Below are 7,498 nucleotides of genomic sequence, written 5' to 3'. Positions count from 1 at the left end.
ACACACACACACACACACACACACACACACACATACACATACACACACACACACACACATACACACACACGTACACGTTTTTGACTTTGTTTTCTTCTGAAATATTGGAGTTTGACTTTTTCAAGACAACAACCTACTAAATGACTAAAGGAAAGAATGTGAAGAAAGAACCTGAGGATGATACTGATGATGTGTTTGTAGACACACACAGTCTGTAGTAACAGGAGCTCCTGAGTAGATGAAGAGTAACAAGCCAAAAAGAGCAAGTAAAAATTTTTTTTTTTTTTTTTTTGAAAAAAGGAATTTTTGTAAAATTATGAAGAAATCCAGAGGAAAGAAGATTAGAATAGTAAAGTCTGTTGTTTTTTCCTCTTTCCTAACATGAGGTTTAGGGAGTTGTATTCTACATTCCAAACATACCAAAATGTCAGACTCAATTCTAGAGTACTGTGTATGAAATGATGCACAAGACCTGTAGATATGCTGGTTTGGAGGTTAAGCAAGCAACAGGTGAGTCATTCTAAGAAGCCGGTTCCATCCGGGCCTGAGCCCTGAGCGCCCAGCCGGCAGCACCCGGACTGATGCTTCCAAGCTGGGACAGAGCGACTGCCAGAGTGCTGTGGCAGCTGCCTATAAATACAAACATTACATTGACATAATTACAGAGGCTCGATATAGATGGAGTCTGCGTCAAGGGCACAGGGGCGAACCACAGTGAGTGGGAGGGATGGAGGGGTGAAGAGGAAGAGAAACCCTGTCTCAAATAAACTGAGAAAGAGCCACAGGCATAAAGGAAAGTTGTTTGAGGGACGAGTGTGTTCCGCTCTGCAAGGAGAGATGAACGATGGGAAAGATAGGGGCAGATATTGTTACCACTGCACGTGAGGACGGCTTTGTATCTGTTTTTATTTGAACAGTCACAGTTCAAAAGATGAAGTCTGGCACATTGTCTGCTCAGAAATCTATTATTTCACATGCGGAACAAACGTGACACATCCTGATTCTGTGCAACCAGAGGATTTTTCACCCTCCTGTAGGAAGCAGTTGTTTAGATGACAAAGATCATGTGTTACATCACAAGTCAGTGGTAGAGAGCCACAATACAGAGATGTACAGATAAGAAAATGAGTGTTGTATCAAAGTCCACTGGAGTGCGATGGAGGAGACAGAGTTTGATCCAGCACAGTAAAGCTCTTCATCAACCTTATTATGTTGCTCTGTATTTTGCAGGCAGGCGTGAAAACACTTCTGTAGCTTCCTGACTGTGATGCCACTTAAAGCTGTGACTGGTCAGCTGAGTGTGGGCTTTCTGTTTTCATTCATCACACAACACTGTGTTGTGAGGAGAGACTGAAAGTGTGCGCTGTTGTCTCAGTTTGTGCAGTTCGCCACGGCTCACCCTCCTCCCTGTGACTACGGGCCAGATGAGGTGAAATACTTTTGCCTTTACATGTGGACAGATGACAGGTTGTATGCCTTGGTTCGATTGAAGCACACTGAGGTCTTTAAGGGGCTATTTGTAAGTTCTCTCTGCTGCAGCGGTGGTAGTGATTGTCACCTGACAAGAGCTGCGTTTGTGTTTTCAAGTCAAGAGGTTATAATACGTCCTCTGAGCAGAGCTACGTCTTCAGAGCAGACTGGAGGCTATAATTAGTTACTATCTGAAAGTCGGTCTTGCTGGTTAAAGCGCTAATGAATAAAGTTTGATGCTGAACTCACAACATGTCTCAGTAAACAGCTGTTACTGCTAACGTTAGCTATGTAGCAACTGCTAAACATACACTTAAAACATGACACAATCAGAGGCTGGAAACAAGCTTCAGGTGAGTTACATTCATTTGGAAAAGAAAAGAAAAGTAAAGTTACTAGACTGTCCATCACGTCACCTGCTCTGTCATAACTGACATAAATAAATGATCCTTCAACTGTAAATGTGAACGTTTTCATACAGTTGATTCGGATTGTTAATAAACACATAAACTCTCCATTTCACACTTGCACTGCTGCAGCAGTCAGAAGGCCTGTGTTTATTTTGGGTTGTGAAAAGCCACACAGCTCTGTGTCATCTCCAGGATGGCCCCATGCCAGCCCTGAGAAAAGAGGAACCCCCCCCCCACCCCCTCCTATCATTAGTCCGTTTACTCAACTGAAAAATCAAACGTTCTCATTTCACTTTTTTCAGCTGGGTGCAGGAGGGTGGCTGCTGCAGAGCGTGGGAACATCCGACCTGAGGGGGTCAGATGGTTTACATGTTGGTTTCTGTGTTCCCTCAGATATGCAGCCGTGTGTGTGTGTGTGTGTGTGTGTGTGTGTGTGTGTGTGTGCCCAGATGGATGCAGGCAGGTAAGAGGACAGAGACTCCTGCACACTGTGGTGTGGTGTGGAGGAGTGACCTGTTGCCTGCCCAGGTTTTATTTGGATTTGAGTGGAGAGACTGAATTTTAATCAGTGAAGCTTTGGAACCAGCTGTTATATGTAATGTGGATGCAAATTATAAATACAGGTATTTTCTCAAATACCTGAATTGTACCTTTCAGTTTATTTGTCCAGGTTCTGAAGCATCTGTCTTTCAGATTTCTGCCTCCACCCCGGTGCAGCGGAGGTGTGGTACGGACAGCAGGGACCGTGGCAAGAATTTAATATATTGAGGTCATGAGTCAAAATTTCCTTCTACACGACCCCGCCTACCTCAGAAAATTCAATTATATTCAATTAGGCTATATCTCCTTTTTGCAGACAGATGAATGTTCCACTCGAGGATACTAAAACCTTTTATTATAATTTAATGTCTCATTTATTTATTTAGCCTCAATCAGCCTTAAAAACTCCTTCATGGTTAAAATGTGTAATTATGTTTTATGTGTAATAACAGATTTGCAGCGATACGATCAAACATGAGTCTGGTACCTCATCAGCAGCTCTGTATAAACATCAGGGCTGATTCTTTGGTAGAAACTAGTTCCAGTGGACGTCGTGGCAAGTCGTGAGAAGTCTGTGATTATCCAAGGTTACAGGCACTGTGCTGCTAAATGTGTAAATGTCAGTGTTCAGTGCTGAGCAGCACAAACAGACGTACTCAGGGAAAACTGGACACTACATAACCAGCAGCAGCTTTAATACATGTGACACAAGGTGTGTCACACTGTTTCTCAGCCTGTGTCGCTGTGGCACAGCTGCCGTCCTCTGACTGAGCCTCCCTCACTTTTCTGGCTCAGTTCAGCTGATTGAGAAACAAAAACAGGCTTTTATCTGGTTCTCTGATTGCACATGAACTGTTGTACACACACACACACACACACACACACACACACACACACACACACACACACACACACATTTCCAGTGAGGGCCAAACACAAAACAACTCGTGCACCTCAGATATATAAACCTGGAGTGTGTGACAGTGAAGCATTCCTCCCTATTCCAGTGTGAGCTCTGATGTTTTCAGTCAGTTAGAGGTTGTAAACAAGCTCGAGAGGCTCTTGTGCAACTCTATATCTCAGCAGACCTCCCCACCTCACTGTTTAACTGCATATTCTGCTCCAGCTCAAACACAGCACTCTCATACAACCAAGTGTGGAGCAAAGTGAGACCAGAGTGACCCAGAGTCATCCTCCTGACTCCTCCTGTCAGTGGGGTCAAAAGGTCACTGAGAACTGAGACAAACTGAACTTTGCATTTGAAACCAAAACTGTGATTCTTTTCAATGTTTTTGAGGCTCAACCCTTTAGTTAATCACATACTGAGATGGTTGCTCATCCAGGGACTGGAGGCTAAGACAAACTTGGTGTCATGACAGCTGAGTATTTACCAGAGAAGTCAATGAGGAAACCCTCAATGGATATAAAAACATATTTCTTGTGAAATTCAGTGAAGCTGTGAACTTGAGCTTCAGTCAACTTTATCTTATCTGAGAGATTCCCAGAGCCACAGGTGCCCAGCACTGTCTGAGGAAAAGTGGGAATTCTATTCCTGGGAAAAGGATGCCATCTACTGGAGACGGCAGCACTGCCGAGACCAGCAGGGAGCTCCGGCTGGAACCCGGGCCCTGAAAGCCAGAGACATGTTAGGAAGTTAGACTTTTCCTACAGTTTCCCATGTCCATCCACTCATTTCTCTCTCCTTGACGGAGTCAGGGAGGAGGGTTGTGAGGGAGAGGAGAGGAAGGAGTCAAGGGAACACAGACAGAGGGAGAGGATGGAGGAGGACAGACATGGATGCTTTTATTGTGCTCCCTCTCACAAAACATGAAAGATTTTTAATCAGCATCTTATTTTTTGAGTTGTTTAAACAAATATTATAATGTAAGTGTTCAAATGAATGTACAGGAATATTTTTTAACCACATTTAACCGGAGCCTCGTTTTGTTAACTGAGTCAGTACAGTCATGAACTCACCTGTATTCATTCATTCTTCAGTCCACAGCTGAAGGTGTGGCCGTGCTGCTTCAGGTGCCAGTGAGTAAACATCTCTGTGGATCACAGTGAAGTTAAACACACATCTCACACATTAACACACTGTACAGGCCTGATCTCAGGTCCTGCTGCAGAGAACATACAAAGCTGACTCTTGAAGGTTACACCCCAACAAGAAAACACAAATCAGAGAAAGTCTCCAAGCAACAGCCAGACATGTTCCAGCCTTGAATCATGGCCGGTGAAGAGCTGTGGTGTGTTCTAGGTCAGTGTGAATTTCACCAGCAGATTAAATGAGCAGGATTCAGGTTTTATTGGATCCAGGCTACCTGCCTGTGTGGAAGGTTGGGTGTGTGATTCTCTCTCTCTCTCTCTCTCTCTCTCTCTCTCTCTCTCTCTCTCTCTCTCTCTCTCTCTCCCTCTCTCTCACACACATTCCATTTTTGTGTAAACATGTGAAATCAAATATTTCTGGTCAGGTTTGCAGACCTGGTCTCTGAGCAGATCAGGTTTTCACTGTGCAGAGGAAGAGTCTGCAGTCAACCAGCAGCTGTGTGAGACCGTACTTCCTTTAATGCTAACATGAGCATGCTAACATGCTCACAGTGACGATGTTAACATGCTGATGATTAGCAGATATAATGAGAGTGTCAGTGAAAAATAAGCATCCTCCTCATGTGTTTGTAATGATGGAAGAAGTGTCCTTGGTAATCCTGTAAAAAGGTTTATTTCTTGTAAACAACAACAACTTACCATTAACTCACTGCTTCAATGTTACATGAGTCTGTCAGGAGGATTTCAGACTGAGCTCCGTAGTCAAAGTCAAAGTCTCTCTCTCTCTCTCTCACACACACACACACACACACACACACACACACTACAGAGTAACTTTCTTCTAGAAACTAGAATCACCTCCTCATGGTTGTCTGCCTCCTCCACTCAGACTAGTTTCAGGTTACATCCCTGTTTATCCAGAGTCATAGAAAATATGAACCATTTTTGTGAAATGTGTGAAGCTTTCATTAATGGCTAAAAAGTGCTCACTGAGGTCACACTGACCTTTGACCACCAAAGTCTAATCCTTTCGTCAATGTTTGTGTGAAATTTGAAGCAGTTCCTTCAAGGCGTTACTGAGATATCGTGTCCACAAGATTGAGACGGACGTACAGACAACCTGAGAACAATAAGTCTATAGCTCCGGCTGTCACCAATGTGGAGACATAAAAACAGACCTATAACATAGAGTGTTTCATTTCTCTGATATCTGTATTTCCAAGCTTTCTCTACAGTGAAAGGAATAAAAAAGTGAGCCTTTTATTTTGAAATAAGCCCTAAAAAATAAGCCCCCCCCCTCCATCATGCTATGAAACACCAGAAATACTCATTTTCACCCATTAGAAAATCTAACTCACTTTAATTTATGGTTTTAGCCCAAATGTAATTTCATAATCTGACTAAAAACACTCACCATGTAGAGTTTGTGTGTAACTGAATGAATGCAAATAAACTCCTCCTCAGTCTGTTCAGAGGACGGTGACTTCAGGGGTCAAAGCAACGCTGAAGCTTCAACTCTGGACACATTCTCTACTCAGAGAAACTTCTACTGGATGCTGTCAAACGAAACTAGTCCTCAGTTCAATTTTCTGTGGCTCTCCTGGGACTGAGTTGGCCCAATGCTGGAGCCTCCTGGACCCTCTGACCTCCAGGTCTGCAGCACCTGAGCTCCTTCATCTGGGAGCTTTTTCAGGAACTGTTCTCTGAATAGAAAGTGAGCTGAAACTGACAGGCATGACAAACACAGGCTAAACCAGCAATTACCCTGCAGCTAGTGTTATTTCCATCCATGTGTGTGTGTGTGTGTGTTCAAAGCCCTCAAGCAGTGAAGAACATCCCTCTGTTTCCCAGAATTCCTCCTCTGCACAGTCTGAGTTTCCACATGGAGGACACAGGAGAGTGCAGCCGTGCTGATGAGGCTGGAGTGGATGCTCTCGGCTCAGAGGACGGAGGGAGAGATGTTTACCCTCCAGTTCCCTCTGACCCACATTCCCAGTTAAAAGCCAATAGGCTTTTCATTTCCTTCTCTTCATTACCATTGGGTAAACACCAACCTAGCAAGGAATTTCCTGTTATTCCATACGGAGACAGTTAGCATTCGCTAACATAGCAGACTGCTTGGGTTTCAGCTAATACGTCCAGAAATGGCCGTTGTGTTTGCACAGCATTCATTTCACACTGCACAGCTGTATCCTTGAAATGGAGCTAAGTGTAATTTACTGCACATTGTGTCCGTCTGTGAGGGACAGACCTGTTACTGTGGGGTCTGCGGCTCGTGTTTAAGCTCTTCTTCTGCAAATCTATCAGAGAGCAGGACGTCTGAGTGTCCTGTCTTATTATAAGCTAAGAGGATGCTGCTCATTTAAAGGATGATTTTGGTTTATTACTATAGTGGATGTTATTCTTATGTATGTTCAGATCATTTCCATTGACTATGATAAGACTGTACCCACCACCTGGTCTAATGACCTGTCAGAGTTGACCATCTGTTTCTCTAACTGCAGGCAAGTTACGTTTTCCTGTCAGTCCGTCTTTACATGAAACTGTTTCCCAAAAAGTTAAATTAAATACAAAACCAAAAAAAAATAAAGTAAAAAGAAAAATCATATTCCTGACTGCATGGAGAATTATTTAAATAGCATTTAGACCGTTATGTAAACAGTTAATTGAATATGAGGCTGCTGCTTAAAGTCTCAAGAAGCTGCTGCACCAGCCAAATGTTTGTTTATGTAGGTGCGCCCACCTGCTCTGCTGTAATACCAAATCTGATATACAGATGTACGTGTAGGGTATCTGAATCTGAAAATGCTATTTCAGCCTTAACCAACCCTGAACTGAGCTATGTCAGGTTCTCATCTCGAATGTGGAACCACTGGTGTTGCTGCCTGTATGCAAATGTCTGAGTCCTGTGAAGCGTCTTTTGTTTTGATTTAATTTTATGTGAATTTCTTTTTGTCAGACGTTCTTTTTTTCCTATGGACGCCCCCATGAGCTGTGGCCTTAACAGAGATTGAATGAATGAATAAATA

This window comes from Seriola dumerili, unplaced genomic scaffold (assembly GCF_002260705.1).
Source record: "Seriola dumerili isolate Sdu_G_001 unplaced genomic scaffold, Sdu_1.0 BDQW01000319.1, whole genome shotgun sequence".
Classification (NCBI taxonomy): Eukaryota; Metazoa; Chordata; class Actinopteri; order Carangiformes; family Carangidae; genus Seriola; species Seriola dumerili.
Note: the sequence above shows the minus strand (reverse complement) of the source record.